This window comes from Marmota marmota, unplaced genomic scaffold (assembly GCF_001458135.2).
Source record: "Marmota marmota marmota unplaced genomic scaffold, marMar, whole genome shotgun sequence".
Taxonomy (NCBI): Eukaryota; Metazoa; Chordata; class Mammalia; order Rodentia; family Sciuridae; genus Marmota; species Marmota marmota.
Window position 1 is genome coordinate 8,312,245 of NW_025999983.1, and position 19,115 is coordinate 8,331,359.

At 47.4% G+C, this 19,115-nt stretch overlaps 1 long non-coding RNA gene across 1 annotated transcript; it reads left to right on the forward strand.

Moving 5' to 3' along the window:
- Positions 1-6: 6 nt before the first annotated feature.
- LOC125617622 lies at positions 7-18,781 on the forward strand. The gene is made up of 3 exons (XR_007348699.1): positions 7-1,894; positions 11,126-14,677; positions 18,638-18,781. It is a non-coding gene; the product is annotated as an uncharacterized LOC125617622 (long non-coding RNA).
- The last annotated feature ends 334 nt before the right edge of the window (positions 18,782-19,115 follow it).

Genomic DNA, 19,115 nt, shown 5'->3' on the forward strand with positions numbered 1-19,115 from the left:
AGAAGGAAACAGCGGAGCGGAGCCAGCAGGAGTCCGAGGCCGAGGCGCGCAGGGCGTGGCTCGGTGAATGGAAGTGGTGGCTGAGAGAGGGACCGGGAATGACCGGCCCGGGCCCGGGAGCGCACACAGTTGGAGTAGGTTAACGGGGCGAGAAGTCGTGGAAGGGAGATGGTGGAGCCCCTAGTTCAACTCTGGAAATGTCCCCACAGGGGAGGAGAAAACTTTTTGAGCGGGAACCGATGTGAACAATGCGCAATCTGTGACTCAACCGGGACCTGAACGGGGAGAAGCAGCTAGCGGACGCCGCCGTAGGCAGGGAGGCGGCCCGAGAGTCTGCTCAGGGGGGGGCTTCCAACTGGGTGTAACTGGGTTTGCCACCCACGTGGAGACGGTCCCCTTCAGTGCTTACTGTGTGTATCCCAACATCAGGGGCTTCAGTTCCAGGAAGGGGCATATAGGTTTTTTAAATTAATTAATAAGCTGCGGCTCACTTTATGATGGACAGACTGGAGACAGCCTGGCGCCTGCGGCAGGCGATGAAGTTTTAGACGGAGCGGCCAGGGGACCACCGCCAGGCGCCATCTCTGCCCTGTGGACCTAAGGAGACCCCAGAGCCGTGCAAAGAGCAGCTTGCCAAGCAGAGGGGACTGTGGGGAGGCCCTGAATGGGGACAGGTGAATGCATCCGATGACAGACCGCCACGCGGGAGAACCAGGGAAGAGCCGCCTGCCAGCCGGCGCCAGGATGGACTTCGGACAGACAAGCGCAGAGTCGGGCCCAGACCCCGCGCCCGGGCAGCGGACTCGAGGAAGCCCAGGAGGAGGCAGGGCCGCTGGGAGCGCAGGCCTGCAGAGCCCGGCAGGACCCCGCCTGGCGGAGGAGGCGGCTCGGGAAGGCCCCAGGCGCCCGGGGCGCACGTTGGGTGCGACCACAGCCGGGAATCCCCGGCGGGCGCCCCACTCATCCCCACCCCCCGGGTGCGGCTGTCCCCGAGGCAGCGCAGGCCTGCGGTGTAGTCCCGGAACTGGGGAGGTGTGATGCAAAGTCGCACTGACCCAAAGAGATCTTGGTCAGCGAGGAGGAAGGGAAGGACGTCGCCAAGTACCAAGGGTGACTCAGGTTTTGGATTATGATTGGAATCCAATACGATTACGTATTCCATTTAGAGGAAGGGGAGACACTACAAAACAATAAAACTCTGTACCCAAGCACGTCAGGGGCTGGAATCAGAGAAGAGAAAACAGAAATGAGGCCGCTCGGGACGGAAACTCCAGTGCTGGTGGGGCACTGATGGTGGGAGGCCCCTCGCACCCGCCCACGTTCAGCAGGAACCTAGCTGCCCGGAAGGCGACTGCCACCTGGCTGAGCTGGCGCTTGCTGCCCCCTACCCCCCACCTGCCTCCCATCTGCCTCTCGGCCCCTTCCCAACAAGCATCCCCTCTGCCCCCACCAGCACTTCTGCCTTCGTGGGAGCCCCCACCCCAAGTCAAGCCTAACCCAAAGGTCCCAGCTGAATCCCGCCCCGCTCTAACTTGGTGCCTGGTCTCTGAGACGGGAAGTTAAGGCATGTTGCTCCTCTTCACAGCCTCCGAGTAGATGCACAAGGTGCTGAGACCAGGGAAGAATGAAAGGAAGGAAAATCTGAGTCTAGGACAAAGCGGAAGTCCTGATGGAAATGAGAAGCAGGGGGCTGAGCTGGGGTGCTCAACGACAGTGGAAAGGCCAAGGCTACAGGCAAAGACTTGAAAGTCAGGAAAATGCAGGGAGCACTGAGCATGAAGAATGTCCTTGGGGCTAACCCCCGGGAGCAGGCAACTTCTCAGCCCTCCTCAACACCCGTGTGGCAGCTGTGTGAGCCCCTGTCCCCAGCCCATGAGAGGACAAGTGACCCAAGGTAAACATGTCAGGTCACATTCTCTCACACAGGAAGCTGGGGTTTTGAAGAGAGACAGAAAGGAACAGACTGGCAATTGTTAGCACAAGTCGGTCAAGGGCAGTGCACCAAAGAAAAGGCCCACGATTGTTCAGGTCTGTACTGCCTTCTTACGTCCTGCCCTTTTCAGATGCCCTGAAATGCCCGGGCCTCCTTCCAATAAATTCCCTTTTCATTCAAAATAATTAGAGTTGGTTTCTGAAACTTGAAACCAGACAACCTTAGCAATTACAAGCAGATTACTCCTAAGCTAAAAAACATGAAATGCAATGAATACAGAAATATACTGGGAAGAGTGATGTCATGGTTGGTTGTAATAATGGCTTAAATAATTATCTAATGATCTTCCAACTCCTGCCATTATCTTCCCAGGCAGAAACGGTTTAGTAATCCCCTTTGTAAAGTTGAAAAAAATATTCTAACATATTTTCTCCTCCTGGTTGTACTTTTGCAGTGTGTGTTATACTTTTAAAGGAAATGTTTCTTAGGAATGGTAGTCCTGTTTCTGCACATCCCCATAAATGAGAGGAAAATCTATTCTTGTTCTGTTGTGCAGCTGGTCAAGAAATCATAATATCATGGGCCTCTCTCCAGCTCTAACAAAAGAAAAAGCCCTACTATGGAGGTGCTTAGCTACACTTACTGGATAAGAAACCTGAATTAGAACATTCTATCCAAAATGCACTGGTTTTAGCATCCTAGGTTTTCATAAATTATGGCTGATTATCGATTTATAGATCCCCACCCACTAAATAGAATTTGTGCCAGCCCAGTTCTTTTGAATATTCAGCATGTTAAGTTCTGAAACATTTAAAAGCAAAAATACCATTTGTTTTAACAGCATTATTTTTGAATTTTTCACACAGAGAAAAACACTACTCTCATATTTTCCAAGACAGTTACCAGTAGACCACACCTCAGTAAAGAGGGAATTCCAGCCCTTTCCTAACTTCCCCATGGTGAGAATTATCTGGTTGTTATTAACCACACAGTTGACCAGTTGATTCTGATTTAATTGGTCTGGGATGGAGCCAGGGACTGTGTGTGTGTGTGTGTGTGTGTGTGTGTGTGTGTGTGTGGCTGGTGGTGGGGGGTGTTGGGGGACTGAATCCAGGGGTGCTCTACTACCTAGCCCTTTTTATTTTTTATTCTGAGATCAGCCCTCAGCTTGAGACCCTCCTGCCTCAGCTTCCTGGTTAGCTGTAATTACAGGTGTGCACCATTGCTGCTGGCTAGGAACTTTTATTTTAACAAGTACTCAGGTGGTTGCCAGGAGCAAAGCTGGGGTCCACCATTGCTGTGTCCCTCTCTGTGGCTCCTCATGCTGTGGCTGTTGAGTGCTGTGTTCTGTAGTTTACCTGTGGTAGGCAATGCGGAGTTCTCTTTATTGTCCTTTGGGGGTTCCCCCAAGCATCTTAGATCTATACATGATGTTTGTCAGCAAATTTCAGGGCTTGGGACCATTGTTTCTTTGAAAAAAATTGTCTATCATTGTCTCTACTTCTGGGATTTTAATTATGTGTATATTAGGCTACTGGAAATTGCCCCATAAGTCAACAAATCACTGCTTGCTTTTTTTTTTAAATAAATTTTCTCTTTCTTCAGAGTTGGTTCTTTCTTTCTTTCTATGTGGTGCTGGCCTTTGAACCAAGGGCCTCACACATGCTAGAAAACTGAGCTATATCCCTAGCCAGATTTGATCATTTCATTTGTTCTATTTTCTGATTCACTAATCCTTTCTTCTGCAGTGAAACTTTCATTTTACCACTTAGTTCTAGGATCTCCATTTGGTTCTTTTTTATAGTCCCATTTCTCTACTGATATTCTTTATATTTTAATTCATGAGGACAATATTTTCCTTTAAGTCTTTGGATATTTTTATATTAGCTGTTCTAAGTACTGGTCTGCTACATTCAACATCTAGCTCAATTTGGTGTCTCTTTTTATTGACTAGTTTTCGTGTGTGTGTGTGTGTGTGTGTTTATGTGTTTATAGGGATCAAACCAAGGGTCTTGCTCATGCTGAGCAATTTTGAGACAGAACATCACTATGTTGCTCAGGCTGACCTCAAATTCAGAATTTTCTGACTCAGCCTTCCAAGTAGCTGGAATTAGAGATGTTTACCCCCACGTCCATCCCCCAAAGTAATTTTTGCAAATTCTACAGGTGACTTGAAGGTACAGCCAAGGTCAAGAAGTAGTCTAAGTACATCACAATGTTTCTACTTGACTTCTTACTTTTATAAATTTTGGGATGTTCTTATTGGATGCAAAATAACCCCCAGAATCACTCTGACCTTCTTAAATCAGCCCACAATGAAGATTTTGGTTTATGCTTTTTTGTGGTACTGGGGACTGAACCCAGGACCTCATGCATGCTAGGGAAGAACTCCACTACTGAGCTACAGCCCCATCTCTTTTTATTTTGAGACAGGCTCTCACTAAGTTTCCCAGACTGGCCTTGAACTTGCAGTCCTCCTGTCTCAGTTTCCTAAGTAGCTGGGATTGCAGGTATGCCCTCCTGAAGAAGGTTTTGATGGCTGCTTTTATGGCTTCTTTTATGTCCTCTGTAATAAGATTTCTTGTCTTCTGTGATCAGCTGCACTAGAGTCCCAGAGTCTGCTTTCCAGACTGTTAGTCAGCTTTGCATCACTGTGACCAAAATACCTGACAAGAGCAACTTAGAGGAAGAAAAGTGTATTTGGGACTCATGGTTTCAGAGATCTCAGTTCATAGCTGGCCAACTGTATCATGCTGGGCCCAAGGTGAGGCAGCACCTCATGTGAGAAGGTCCCAACACAGGAAAGCTTCTCAGCTCATGGCAGGGCCAGGCAGCAGAAAGGAGAGGGGAGAAGGGGTCACAAGGAAGATGCACCCTTCCAGGGCTCACCCTCTGTGATCCCCTCCTCCAGCCACACCCCATCTGCCTCCAGTTACCACCTAGTTAGTCTATTCAAACTGGGATGGACTGACTGGATTACAGCTCCCACAATCATTTCACCTCTGAACATTCCTGCATGAACCCAGGAGATTTGGGGGAACAACTTACATCCACACCATAGCAGAGAACCCCCTGACTTGATTGATAATTTACAGTCATCATGAGTGTTAGCTGTTTTTGGAGTCCATTTAATTAAACAGCTGCTGACATTCTCCTAATTAAACTATAGCCTAACCACATATTCTAACGCAAGGTCCAAATGTGATTACTGATTGTTTTAGAGCCTCTGTGGTCCTGAGACTGCTCTCATAATCCCAGGCCAGCACACTGAATTTGAATATTATAATCCATCTTTAGAATAAGACTGGGTTCAAGCATCAAGCCAGACCAATTCCCATGAATCCTGGTCACTAGTTGTAGGGGGAGGGCAGCACCCAGTGGGTGGGAAGGTGGCCACCGAATGAGAATGAAAATGGTGGCTCACAAAGATGAGTAGAGCCAAATGGAAGAAAGATACCACTAGCTGTGTTTGCTAAATTCCACTACACACTTACCAATCTCATTCACCAGTTTCACAAGATCTTCTTATGGACAACCAGCAAATCCGTTAACAAATTTAAATCCTCTCAGATGCCAATAAGTTATTCTTGCAAAGTAAGCAAATAGTGCTGTATTTTATAATTTTAATAATAGATCGAATGCATCAAATTTAATTTACAACATTTTAAACAAGTTAGATAATTTTGCTTCCAACTTTTGAAGGGAGAAAATAGGAAATTTTAAAAATAGTAACATCATTTTCAATAACAAAATCACATAATAATAAGAAATAGTTCTGCATACTCATTTTTTAAATGCTCTATCTAAAGTTTCTTTTACAAACAGCTGCTGACACTCTCAATGTTAAAATGTCTCCTTTAACCATGAGGAATGATACTGTGCTTTGTTTTGTTTTGTTTTATTCAATGCAGAGCACTTTACTGATGAGCTACATCCCCAGCCTTTTTAATTTTTTGAGACAGGGTCTTGCTAAGTTCCTGAGGCTGGTCTGGAATCTACAACTCTCCTGCCTCAGCCTTGTGGCTCACTGGGATTACAGGCTGCACCACTGTGCCCAGCCAAGGTTGTGCATTTTCTGTTATACTTTTGGTTTTCAAAACTATCTGCCAGGAATTGTGTCTCTAAGAACAACTTGCCATGTCAGAAAATGTCAGCAAATTTGAAAATCGGTTTTGTTTTTTTAACATTAGAAAATGGGGTAATTCATGTTTAAGTTCAGTAACTCTTTTGAAAGACCTTCCCATGAGAACTAATGAACAATCTGTATGGTACAAAATATTTGATTTTGTGGACATTTCCCATCTCTTATTAAAATTCATTGCAGTGGTTCATGACTGTTATCCCAGTCAGGCTGAGGCAGAAGGGCCTCAAATTTCAGGCCAGCCTGGGCAGCTTAGTGAGACTGTCTCAAAATGAAAAACAAAAAGGGCTGGGGATGGAACTCAATGGTAAAGAGCACCTGGATTCAATCCCCAGGATAAAATATATATATATATTGCAGATTACCCTAGTTTAGATATTCTTCTTATTTGCCTTTATTGAGGTATGGTTGATATGCAAAACATCATTAAGGTCTGCAATTTGATACATTTGGGCATATGTATACACTCATGAAACCAACTCCACAATCAAGATACAAACATATCCATGACCCTCAAAAGTTTCCTCATGCGCCTTTGTAGTCCACACCCACCACCCAGCCCCAGGCAACTGATGATTTGCTTTCTGACACAGTAGATAAGTTTGCATCATTTGAAATCAGAAGTTGAATAATACTATATATATCTGGCTTATTTCACTCAGCAAAATTATTTTGAGATTCATCCATGTTCTGTGTATAATGATTTGTTCCTTTTTTGCTGAACACTATTCCATTATACGGTTAGACCTTAGTTTGTTGACCTATTTGCCATCTGAGGGACCTGGGTATACCCCCAAATTTGTATGTGGAAACTTACTACCCAAAATGATAGTATAGGAGGTGGGTCTTTGGGAAGTGACAAAGTCATGAAGGCAGACCCCTATGAGTGGGATTAGGGACCTCAAGAGAGGTTCCAAGGAGCTTCCTGTCCCTCCTTCCATGTGGGACACTGCAATAGGTGCCATCTCTGGAGCAGAGTAAACCCTCACCAGACACCTGATCTGCCAGCACCTTGATCTTGGACTGCTCCGCCTCCAGAACTGTGAGCAATAAATCCCTGTTGTTCCTAAATTATCTAGGCTAAGGTATTTTGTCACAGCAGCCAAAATGGACTGAGACGCATGGTCTCTTGGCCCAGTCCTGACCTGAGAGGGGAGCTTCTTATTCCTACAAGCCTCTCTGCTATGGGGGGATGCCCTTATTGAAGACGGGAGACAGGGGACATGCCAACCTTTAGAGCTGGTATCAAGTGTGGCATAATGTACCTAGAGACTCTTCACATCAGCAAGAACCCTGGCAGGAACAAGCAGCCCGGAGAGTCCTGCGTGGAGGAGAATGTGCTCTAGGAATAGAGGAGCTATCCTGTGTTCGTCACTGACCCCCATAGCTGAGGCGTGAATTCCTCTGGTCCTCTGAAACTGAGCTTTTATTTCCTCTAAAACATAGAGTGGCAGATAATAGACAGATGATTGACAGATAAGAAAAGAGAGATTATACTGTCATCTCTTGGTATCCAGTGGGCACTGTTTCCCAGTTGCCCTGCAGATACTAAAATCCTGGGCCGCTCAAATGCTCTGTATAAAAATGGCATAGCATTTACCAGAAACTTTAAATCGTTTCTAGACGATTGTAATATCGAATACAAAGTAAATACTGTGTAAGTCATTGAGTTCAGTACAGACGTAAGTTTTTCAGTATTTTCAATCTGCATTTGGTTAAATCTGCAGATGCAGATCCTGCAGAATGAGGGCTATGTGTGTGTGCACACGCATGCGCTTCCTGAGATTATTATCAAGAAACAGCTGGCAAAGTTCGCATGAAAATGTCCTTGGCAATTTTGCTTCACTTGTCATGCAGTAACCACTGGGCCTCATGTACCTAGGCTGGGGGGGCAGCAGCACTTGGGTTCATAATCCCAGGGGGTAATGTGAGGCAGCTGCTCACTGGCGACCATAACTGGAGAGTCATCAGAAGGGCCCTAAAGGTATTTCCAGCACTAAACCTTGCCCTAGCAGTTACACCCACATGATTCCTCCAGGACAAGTAAAATTAGAAGCTGGTAAACTCCCCTTTTGTTTCAACTTCTCTGATCTAAAATGAATCTTTTTAGCAAAATTCTGGTGGGCAAAGCCATAGTTGTCCTTCCCCTGGGCAATAATATAGCATTTCTGTAATGGGCACTTTCAAAGCCCATGATTCCTGGCCATTCTCTGCCCCGGGGGACGGGGAGAAGGAGGAGAGAGAGGGAGGAAAGGAGAGGGGGAGGGAAGAGCTTCAACCAGCTCTCTACCCTGTTTCTTTGCCCACAACTTTAGTTGAAAAGAATTTGAGGTCTCACTGAGTCTGTGTTTCAGGTTCCTGTAGCTTTGCCTGGTTAGCCGTGCTGGGGCGGGGGGAGCCTTTCCACTTTAAGCACTGATCTGAACAACTCAGATCTCTGCCTGTGGGCCTCTCTGAGCCATCTGAGGAGGACGTCCTTTCTCAGCCTGAGATATCCTCAGGTTTCTGAAAAACCAGGGGCCTGACGGGAGGACTAGTGAGCCCCCTTCCTGACATCACGTTCTGCTCCCTAAGCTGAGAGACTGGGGAGAACAAACAATCTGCACAGACATTCTTTCTAAAATCACTCAGTATTTGTTCAATTTCCATCTTGAAGTCCAAACACAGAATATGTCATCAAACTCTATTCTCTGCTGCATGGACACGAGGCTTAGCATCCCAACAGATGTCCTGTCATGCTTCTCGGTATGTCCCCGTGACCTCACACAGCACCTGGCACTAAGGAAGGAATCAACAGCAGATATTGAATGAGCAACTGAAGACACTTGCAGATTGGCTGGACAGATGGACACACAGAGTCTGGTGCCAGGATCAGGAGGTAGACTAACTCAGGATGACGGTGAGGTCTATTCCCTGGAAGCTGAGAGAAGGCTGCTAGGTGCACATTAAAGGCATTCAAGAGAGAGTTTGGCCAAGGGACCATACTGCAGCTTCTCTGTCACAACCGCTGCTGATCCCCCTCGCCAGCTCTGGATTTCTAATTCAGTGGCCTGTGGACTGCCGGTCTGTCCATTTCCCCCACAGGAGGCAGTCTGCACTGTAGCTACTTGCATTGTCCGCCCACCTGTTATGAAGTCCAGTAGCTGAGGAGTGAGTACATTGGGGGCAAGTTCACTCTGCAGGGGTGACAGCAATCACTTCCTGACTCACCCCACGTTCTGAGGCATGGAGAGGCCACATATCTTGCAAAGAGGCTTTGGTGTGACTCATGAAAATAATGACTATTGAAGGCTCTGCAGGGAAAAGAGCTGAGTTGGAGGAAGCAGCCACCAGGGCCAGGCCAGCTCTGTCACCGATAAGCCACCGCTCCTGCCTCTGGGTGCCTGTGTCCCCACAGTGGGGTGGACTTTAGTGACAGCACTCCTCCCAGGACCTTTATGAGGATCAAATAAATCAAAGAATAGTGCTGGGTCCCACGAAGTACCGCAGACACACTGTGTACTAGCACCAGTATGCAGCCTCTGATTGGCTGGAGTTGTGTGCAGTTACGAGGTGAAAGGAGACCAGCACTAGATTCCATCAGCACACGGACCAGACAGGTGGCTTAGCCCTCAGAGACATCCAAATGGGCTCACTTCTTGCCAGCCCCAAGGGGTCTGCAGGAAACCTCTCCTCTGACCCGTGAAGGTGCTGACAGCCACACCTTTCCTGCAGAAGGCTGGTACCATGAACCAAACCTCAAGTACAGCCATCGAGTCCCCCAAAAAATCCTCACTGGGGTGATAAATTTGAGTCAATATCTCATCTCTGTAGGATAAGTTTTTCCCAGTCCCATTTTTCTCTGGTAACACCTCTTCTGGCCATCACTGCCCCGGGCTGCAGCCTCCCTAGGGTCAGGGCTGGACTCCAATTGGAGGAACAAGAGGTCCGTGAGTTGCTGTTCTATGAACGCGTCTCAGATCAGGACCCCGTGGGGGCAGTGGCTGTGTCCTCTGGAGCCAGTTTCTCCTGCTGGCCCTGCTCCATCACTAAGGACTCCTTGTCCCACCAGGGCCAACATTCTTACACAGAAGCTATTCTTAAAGTCAAGCACAGCCTCGAAGGGAAACAAAGACAGACCAAGAAAGCACAGCATGGGTCAGGTGGGGGGGTGGGTACTAATCCCGTTGGTGGGGTGGTCGCGAGTCAGCAGAAAAGGCCATCAGGGTCACTGGACCTTCAAGCACATGGGTTTGGTATTGCTCCTCTCCAAGAATATGCAGCATATTCCAAATTAATAATTAATAGGGTCTAACTACAAAGATGCTCAGCCCAGTATAAAACTAGAGACTAGACAATTTATTTAAACAATTTTTGACAGACAGATATTTTATAAGACAGAAAAGGCGTTCTTACATGATGACTTTTTTAAGAGGAAAAATGGTAGCTGAGCATGATGGCACATGCCTATAATCCCAGCAACTTTGGAGAGTGAGGTAGGAGGAATGCAAGTTCAAGGCCAGCCTCAGCAACTTAGTGAGGCCCAAAGCAACTTAGCAAGACCCTGTCTCTAAATAAAATATAAATAGGGTTAGGGATTAGCTCAGTGGTTAAGCACTCCTAGGTTTAATCCCTGGTACCAAAAAAAAAAAAAAAAGGTGGGGGGCAGAGAGGATAAAAATGTGTATATCATACAACACCACTTTTTATAAATGGAAGCAAAACTTTCTCCCTCCCTTTCTCCCTCCTTCTCTCTCTCTCTCTCTCTCTCTCTCTCTCTCTCTCTCTCTCTCCTTCTCTCTCTCTCTCTCTCTCTCTCTCTCTCTCACACACACACACACACACACACACACATTTCCAAAGAGAACAAGTCAAAGGAATTCATTTTTTTAAACATTTTTTTAGTTGTAGATGGACACAATATCTTTATTTGTTTAATGTGGTGCTGAGGATGGAACCCAGGGCTTCATGCATGTGAGGCAAGCGCTCGACCACTGAGCTAAAACCCCAGCCCAAGGAATTCATTTTTAGTAGAAGAATTTGAAAACAGAAATCTTTTCTTTTCCTCCAAGCTCGCTCAGAAGCCCAGATGTCATCTTGGAGAGACCTGTTGCAACCATGTCCCAGCCTGGAGTCCTCTGGTCACCCTGAGAGCCCCGTGGGAACTGGTACACTATTCCACCACCTCTGCACTCTGCAGCCAGCTGGCGTTCCGACTACTAAGAGGCAACACCTTATAAAACATAAACACAAGGAGAAAAAAAAAATGCACTTGGGTGACGTCCAGTAGTGACGTGGAGAAAGAGCCCATCCTGGAAAAGCTGCCTCCGCAGGCATCTGATACTAACCTTGATCTGTCACACACATCATGGAGGGTAGCGCGGAGGGCATGTGTCAGCTTTAATTAATAGCTAACCATCCCATAGTGGAGGCGGGTTCTCTCCTTCACTGGAATTTTCCATTAGACTTGCTAATGATATTTTATGTCAAGTAAGTTATAAATTGAGCTGAAAAGTCAAGGTTGTGAGAGCGTAAGAAAGGAAGGCCAGACGGAAGGCGGAAGGCACTCGGCTTAACACAATATTAGCATCCCCTGTGTAATCGATGACCAAGATGTTCCTTAAACATCTCTGAAGCTCAGGATTCAAGGAAAGATGTGCTCTTCGTCCTTGCTGAGCTGTGACATCTGAGGAGAACAAACCCAACCACCAAGAGGCCGCACCCTCAAATTCAGTTCCAATGAAACTTTCCACGGCCCTAAATTTAAACAGCTGGATTATCATTCACAAACTGTCTGCTCAGCCTTTTGGAAATGAGAGACTCCTGATGAGAGATGTGCATTTCATTTTTTGAACAGGACACAGTGTTCTGGACCTCGTTTATGCTCCATGTAAATAGTCTTTTTTGAGAAGTGTGTGTTTATCATATGCTACTGACACAGGTCACAGTAAACTCATTTCCATCATGGGAGGTTTCCAGTGTGCAGAGGAGGTTCAGAAGAATACAAGCCTTATAACAAAACAACTCTGCTTCCAAGTTTTAAATTCAAGTCATGAAAAATGTGGTGTGAAAGCATTGCTAAATTCCATTTTAAACATCTGAAGCTCATAGGACAAACTTAGTCAAGGGAAGAGGAAGTGTATAAAATAAGTGAGCCGAGAGTAGTGGCCTGTCATCCAAGCCACTCAGGAGGCTGAGGCAAAAGGGTCACAAGTTCGGGGTTAGTCTCAGCAACTTAGTGAAACCCTGTATCAAAATAAAATCTAAAAAGGTCAGGGGCTGTAGATCAGTGGTAGAATGCTCCAGGGTTCAATCCCCAGTAGTGCAATAAATAAAACCAAGTGTGTCAGATATCAGGACTTAAGTCAGCAGCGTTTTTGCAGAGGAAACCACGCACCTGGATGATTTCCTAAATTCTGTCTCAATCAGGGAAAGCCATGTGGAACCTGAAAACCTTGGATTTAGGACAACTGCAGTATTTGGGGAGAAGGAGACATCTTTGCATCCCAAACCCTACTCTCAGCATCAAGGTCTTCAGAACCCTCAGGCTGAAGGTCCCAACCTGGAGATACCAAGCACAGGGATATATGCTGACATACAAAGATACCCAGAACATTTTTACATCTCTCTTTTTTTTAAAAAGTCGATTAAATAAGGCTTGCTTCAGGTGCTAACCTGGTAAAAGATCCAGTCTGAGCCATGTTTTGGGGGATCCTTTCTCTGCTCCCCTTTGGTCTCATGCAGGCAGTCCTGGGCCAAGGCAGTTCAGAGACCCATAGGAAGGGTCTGTGGTGCCCACCACTGGCCCAGGTGGCCCTCCCCAAGGTGGGGTGCAATGCTTCTTCCTGACAGAGGCTCAGCTGCAGATCTGAGCCGAAGAGCTCAGGTTTTCAGGTAGAGCTGGCAGCTCTCCGGGACACATGTCCCGAGTGCCTGATCCCAGATCTGTCAGGCACACAGCATACAATGACACCCCCACCCTGTGGAAATGCCCAAAGGCCCAAACCCCAGTCACCACCCCGTCTCCAGTCAGCACCACTGGCCTCTTCCCGTCCACAGCAGCCTCCTGCCTTCCTCGGGGCGCCAGCCGGAGCTGTGGAGCAACCCAGCCTGCGAGCTGCCCTCCCAACCAGAGGTAGCAGAGCCCTAGCCCAGGCTGTGCCAACCAGATGCCCGAGGCCAAGCTGAGTCATTTCAGCCCAGCTCTTGTCTGTTTTCTTTACCGACTTGCCAACGCTTAAAAAAAAAAAAAATCTAGCAATTTTAACTAAAATCCAGTTTCCCACCTTCTAGTGAAAAATAAAACCCAAAGCTAACCAATCCCAGGCCTGCATTCTCATGTGTCGTGACTTTAGAGCTGACTAGTGTTCCCTGCTTCGCCACAGTCTCCACTGCTCCCCACCGTGGCACAGGGACCCTTCACAGACTCTCTTAGTTGTAGTTGGACACAATATCTTTATTTTATCATTTATTTTTATGTGGTGCTGAGGACTGAACCCGGGGCCTGGAGCATGCTAGGCAAGCGCTCTACCGCTGAGCTCAGCCCCAGCCCGGACCTACTTGATCTTTGTGAGAGTTGGACTTTGCCATCCTCCATCTTGGCCTTAAACGTTGGCTGCCTTTAAGAGATCGGGAAAAGAAACAATTGCCTTTCATTCCTATAAGTTTCTCAAAGCACAAGGCAAAATTGACATTCTAATAGCTCATCCTCTCGTTCACACCCAGAAGCCCTGACGGGACAGGGAACACTGAGCACCAGCAGCCACAAACCCTGCAGTCACACATGGGGTCTGCACCTAACCCGTCCATGTGTTGAAGAAACAATTCCTCTGACACTTGCTAGAATGGTTAAAAGGCAGACTTTGCTCAGGACGGTCGCAATTGGTGTAGGGTCTACCCCACTGGGGTTTTGCAGTCGATGAAAGAGACTGGTTCAAGTTCATACTCAACTAGAGACAGTGAAAATTTGTATCTGAGGAAAAGGGCAAGGGGGTCTCAGGGGATGGTACATTAAGGTGGAATCCAGACGGAGGGGGACTCTAGCTGCCAGACCCAACAGGCTTCTCCAGGAAGGCAGACATCTCCAGGGAGGTGGCAGGGAGTGAGGAGTTCATGAGGACTTAAGTCAAAGCTGGTCCCCATCCTGAGGACCCAGGCCACCAAGAGGCACAGCCCGCAAATGGAGTCACCCAGGGAACACCCCAGGGAACTAAGCAGTAGGGACTCCACCCTCAACACAAGCAGACTCACTCTCACATGCTCTGGAATATTCGCAGTACCCAGGATGGGGTCGGGAGGACGGCAGGTTGGAGATCAACCCTTCAAAGCATAGGAGGAACTCAAGGTCATTGCTTGGAGTGGATGGGCTGTGGGCAGAGTGAGGACAGGGCTCCTTTTAATGGAGGGATTTGAAGAAGGAACCAGCTGTTGTCCTGACCGACTCCACTTTGTACCTCTAATCTCTTCTTTCCTTTGAGCTATTTCTCCTTCCCAGCTTCCTGCAGGCAATCACCTCACGCTAGGAGTGGAGACGGCCCCCAACCCCTGGTGCCAGCAGGACCCCAGCAGGATCCCACAGAGCCAGAGCTGCTGCAGACCCCGGGCTGGCTGCGCTGGCTGTGCAGGTGCACACCTCTGGGCTCCCTCTTGTCCTTCCCCTGGGTGACGCTGAGGCCGGTATTGGTACAGGGAAGAGCTGGCTTTCTGGTCTGGCCAAACTGAAATCAATTCCTTTCCTGCTTCACCACCATCTTCTCTTTCTGCTATTTAGACTCTCAAGGTGATGGCCAGACCTGGTCTGCTAAGGCCTCTGGCCAAGGATTCTGATAACAAAAGGAATAACAGCGACATTAGCAAGCATTAAGCACTTTCTCCTTAAAACACTCCACGTAAGTCATTCTGTAAGTACGACTCAGCCCCCAAATGAGGCAGGTGCTGTGCTATCCCATTTCACCGGAAGGAAACTGAGGTTTAAGCAAGGAACACCACTGGCCCTGGCCTTCATGGTAGTGAATGGTAGTGTTGGGATTTGAACCTGAAGCTAGAAAGAACTCAAGGAAAGAGAGACAGAGAAACCAGAAGCCAGAAAGATAAGAAGAGCCCTGAGAGGGAGGGTGTTTCCTCACCGGGGACCTGTGGAGAGGAAGACAGCGAAAGCAGTACCTGCTGCCCAGCCCTGGCCACCGAGGATGGGAGGCTGAGCCTCAGAGGGGCCAGGAGGATGGAGGAAGTGGAGGGGACATTTCGCTGCACCTGAGGAGCCACGTCAAACCATAGGGTGGTTAGGAATGAAGGGCAGGTGAAGACGTATAGACAGGGAGACCGGGACATCTCTGCCAAGAAGCTGGGCTGCAGAAGAAAGATCAATGTCAACAAGCCCCTTCAACATGCAATATCACCGTCAGGCCAGAAGAGAAGAGTCAAAGTCACCAGGAGCCCAATCTGAGGTCACCTTCCCACGACATGCAGCAGGTTTGCTGTGGTGTGGACCATTCATCCCGAATCCTCCTCTTCTCTAGATCCTCAGTGGCATTACTAGAGCAAACCTGAGGTCCCCTCCCACCCACCACCGTGCTGAAAGTACATTTGCAAGTACAATCTGGACAGCTCTGTGTGGTGACCCTCTGCGGAGACCAAGTATGTCCTGCGACCATCATTCAGTGTATCTGAACTGCCACGAATTGCAGTCCCCACACTCTATGAGGCTCCTAAGACTTCAAAACATCCACTGAAGACATTCTCCATAAATGTACCATTTTTGCCTTGGAAACATCTTCCATGTTTACAAATCCAGTCTCCCAGATCCCTGACCTCCAAGAAGTGAGGTTCCTTTTTTCCCACTTCCCCAACTGGACGGTCTCTCTCTCTCTCTTTCTCTCTCTCTCTCTCTCTCTCTCTCTCTCTCTCCCTCTCTCTCTCTCTCTCTTTTTTAGGATAGAGATATGCTCAGGTTTACCTGAGGGGCATTAAATATTAATTTAAAAAAAAAACATAATGAGAAGTCAAGATAAAGATAAATTACAAGAAAAGTGATACTTTTTTTGCTTCCTCTCTTATCTTTCTTTTCTTTAATTTTCACAGTCCTCCTCTCAAGGAAATCCACAGGGCTGGAAAGATAGAGGAGACAAAGAGGTAGAGAAAAATCTAGGGCAAAAACAAAAGTGCAGCTGCGTAGCAGTGTACTTGAATGCTAAGCGGAGCCCTGGTTAATCAAACACTTTGAATGTGATCCCTAAAACCAATCTTTTTTTTTTCATTAATAGAAAACAATGCCTACCATCTGGTACTTTATAGAATGAGGGTGAAATGGAATTTGAAAACATACATTCAAAAATATTTTACGCATAACGGAAGAGACCAAAAATCTAGAGAAAGTAACTGAAATAGGCTTGCCTACTTGCTTTTACACACTTGCTGATGTCGGCTTAGAATTGAGCCTGAGAAAGGAAGGAACATAAAGGAAAGGGGAGCCTTGCTCTCTAATCCACCATCCTTGAGAATCCTGGGGCAAAGGAGGGACGGCAAGAGACAAGGACCAGTTTTGGGCTCAGGCCAGGGACCCTACTGTCCCTGCCTGGTACCTTCCTTCCCAGAGCATTTTCCCACCTGCAAAGCTCCTTCCTGCATCAAGCTGGTGCTGTCAGTCAAATACTCCCCAGCTTTCCTGGGTTCAGTTACTGCTACGTCTTTTTAGATGGTAATTTTATGATTCACTCAAAGACTTTCAAAAGAAAGAGGCTTTTAAGCAATGAAAGAATCAATGGGGTTTAAAGTCCTGGCAAGCTGATACTGATCAGTCTCAGCAAGGTACAAAAGCATGCTGCAGAACGGGTTTGGCTTGGAACTGAAACCACATGTAGAAGAAAATGTTTGCAATAGAGGCAGGTGTCACTTCCAGAGGGAACTTAGCAAGGGGCCCACTTCCCAGTACAGTTTATTTATCTCAAGAGATTTCTTCTCCTTGCACCGGCTCATTATCACAGAAGACTGGAAAGAATCAGGAGATGAAAATGCCCACATTTAAATATTTAAGATTAGTATCAAAGCAATAAAAGTTTTCTATGATTGAACCAAATATATTAAGTTTCAGTGAAGAATTATTTATAACCAGGTTCCTGCAAGGCACCCAGGGCCTACAAAGGCAGGAAGTGGTTGATTCTGCAGACTTCATTTCTTTATTTCCCTCCTTCACTTAAAATAACATATTTCAAACATACCAAAGGCATAAAAAAGTAATACAATCAACACCTTTTATTTTCTAACACCCATCTTAGGAAACAGAACACACCAAAGCAGTTCCCAGTATGACCCTAACCCTAGACAGACTTCTCCCCACCCACTCTCCCTTCAGGCAGCAACTCCTGTCCTGAATTGGTCCTTCCCAGTTCCACAGACTTCTTTTATTACATATGTAAATATTGTTAACCACAATTTAGGCCTTACAAGGTGTGCTTTAGATCTTTATTTGCAGAGCTGCCCAAAGGTGTGAGGGGTTCAAGAAGATATATTTTTTTGCAGGACTCCTGTCTACAGAAACAATTTGAGTTGCCCAAAACAGTGTGACAGTACCATTCTGGCAGCCCCATCTAGTGTTCCGCCACCAGCCAACAGCAGCCCCAGCCAACTGCACCAGCCAAAGGGAGCAATGTGCTCCCAGGGCTTCCTGGAACCTGAGCTGGGCACATCCAGAGCTGCCTGGCATCTTTTCAGCCCCAGGAATTGTGCAGGAGGTAGAGGAGAAGCAGGTCCATGCAGGTCTCTGTTAAAGCTTACAGCACCTGCCCAGAGAGCGGCCAGGCCCAGCTGGGGAGAAGTGGAACCCAGCACCCCTGCCCAGGCTAAGACATGCATACTCTGCCCTTCATATTCTGCTCAACATGGTGAAATTTGCCCATGCTGGCCGCTGCAGCTCCACTCAGTCATCACTGTCATTTAGCATCCTAGCCTACCAACAGACTCCTTATTAATCCATCCTCCCCATGGCCGGCATTTTGCTTGTCCGCATTTTCCATTATGAAAGAAAAATACTTCGACTCCTCTTCTCCATGTCTCCTGTAGGAACTGAGGGGAATCTTAATCAACTTTCCAGATTTCAACCATTTCACTTGCTTTTGGTTACTTGCCTTTAGTTGACCACCAGTTGTCAACGACACTCCGCAAATAATATGCTGTCAGACCCCCGGAATTTTGCTATGGTAACACCTCCAAGTGTCATCCTGATGGTGATGGTTGTCAAACTTGTTGTCAGAAACTTGGAGGCCACCTTGATCCAGCTCAAACTGGTTCAAAGTACTGACCCTTCCCTTGGACCTATGCAAGTGTCCCACGGGGACTTCTTTCACATCAGAGGGCCAAAACCTCCACCGTCAGATCATGTTAAGTTCCACTTTCTGAACATGCGTCCTGTGGAAAGTCGTGAAGTTTAATTGCACATGCGCAGACCTAACCTCCAGTCACCTGTCCCCTGCCGTGGACCACCCTGCTTCCGGATGGCCTAGATATCCCTAGTCCTTGTCCTTGGAGGGGCAGATTTGAGACTTGCCCTCTTGTCTTCTTCGGCTTGTGAATAAACTTTCTCTTCTCAGATCTTGTCATTGTAGTGACCGGTGTCGTGCGCCACAGGCAAAGAGGACCCTGGTTCCATAACACTGTCACCTTGAGAAAGAAAATGCAGATGCTGGTTCCAGGAAGGCAAGGTCCCTCTGGATGTTCTGGGAAGGAAAAGGAGAGGGAGGTGCTGAGGCACCTGCATGGAGAGGAAGGCCCTGCCCAGCGCAGGATTCCTGCCCACTGGCCCACTCGCCATTCCTGCCTTTTCTCCTCTGAGCCCAGGAAGATAGAGACTTGAGATGAAAAAGCCCAGTCTAATTTTAATAAAACGATTTCCTTCCACCGACCTCTGTGTGCCAAGTGAGGATGGAGCAGAGAGCGGCTCTCCACATTCGGTCCAGATGCGGACGACAGAGGTAGCGTGGGGACCGGGTGGGACCTTTAAGAGGCAGAGCCTCCAGGGAGGTCCTTAGGTCTCTGGAGGCCTAAGGCAGTTCTGTGAGACCCTGGAGA